Source organism: Engraulis encrasicolus, chromosome 21, assembly GCF_034702125.1.
Source record: "Engraulis encrasicolus isolate BLACKSEA-1 chromosome 21, IST_EnEncr_1.0, whole genome shotgun sequence".
Taxonomy (NCBI): Eukaryota; Metazoa; Chordata; class Actinopteri; order Clupeiformes; family Engraulidae; genus Engraulis; species Engraulis encrasicolus.
In genome coordinates, this window is record NC_085877.1 from 6,233,979 (window position 1) to 6,235,208 (window position 1,230).

At 42.8% G+C, this 1,230-nt stretch overlaps 1 protein-coding gene across 1 annotated transcript in view; it reads left to right on the forward strand.

Moving 5' to 3' along the window:
• Window positions 1-728: 728 nt before the first annotated feature.
• Window positions 729-1,230, forward strand: part of LOC134437811 (cytochrome P450 26B1) — a 30,247-nt gene continuing 29,745 nt past the window's right edge. Inside the window, exon 1 of the mRNA XM_063187354.1 lies at window positions 729-1,230. This exon is cut by the window's right edge and continues 400 nt beyond it. The gene's annotated coding sequence lies outside the window, so the exon portion shown is untranslated.

Sequence of the window (1,230 nt, forward strand, 5' to 3'; positions counted from 1 at the left end):
AAACCGTCCCACAAAATAGACCTATAAGAGTGAATGAAATAGGGCTATGTGTAAATATCTCTCTGTTTATCTTTATTGTTCTAGCTGGAAGGGAGAAGCGAATAGACGTTCCAAGTACCGTAGTGTAAATAACCATAACAACTAAAAAATATAAAGGAAAGGTCCTTCGCCAAAAATCATAATCACTATGAAAACAACGTCAATCATTTTCACCAAAAAGTAAGATAAGCTATCACGCATTAGGTGTTGACATGTCTGATCTGATGAATGTATGATACAGCGGTGCATAATCTAAAACCAATAAATAGCATTTCCGATGTTTGCTTTCGAGATTAAAGTCATGTAGGCAGTCTAGCTATGCACTAGCCTACCTTGCGTTCATGGCACAGTTTGCATCTCCAAGCCCCTGATCAACTAGTATGGTGCATACTGGCACATAGCTGAATTGCAGGTGATAAGTTAACAGTTGGGAAAGTGAAGCACTCATTATGCGCGCGCGTACGCGCGCACCTACACAAGCTCTCTCTCTCTCTCTCTCTCTCTCTCTCTCTCTCTCTCTCTCTCTCTCTCTCTCTCTCTCTCTCTCTCTCTCTCTCTCTCTCTCGGGCGAGCGGCCAGGCGCACGGTCCTCCAGCGCCCGCCTCAGAGAGACGTGGGGTAGGGTGTGTGTGGGGGGGTCTGGCAGTCTGGCTGAAGTCTTGCCGCCTCCTCTATATAAACACACATTGAAGGCTCGCTCAGCGACTCGAACTCAGATGAAACTGTAGGCTAAGTGAAAGAGAGAGAGAAAGAGAGAGTGTGTGTACGGAGTAGAAAAGAGGTAGAAAGACGCACTACAGCCACACGACGATTTTGCGCCCTAGTTTACAGCATCCGAGCAAGTAACTGCAAAGGAGTTTTATTTCAAGTACCTACCCATTATTCGTCTGTCTGGTGACCAGAAATTATTTTTTTTGCTGTTCAAAGAAAGGCTTTTAGAGTTTAAGAGTTTTTTTCTGGAGGGTGAGAAGTTTTGGATTTTTTCCCTTTTTGAGACTTAAAGACAAACAATTTTCCCTGTGAGAATGCTGCTACAACTGTAAGCAGAATTCCCACGTGGCTCCTTTGATTTGACAATAATGTGTCAAACTCTTTTGAATTACCGACGGATTATTTAGATTACCAAACATGGTATTAGAAATAACTTCATCAGTACTTAGTACTTATCCCCGAAGACTTTTTCACTGAATA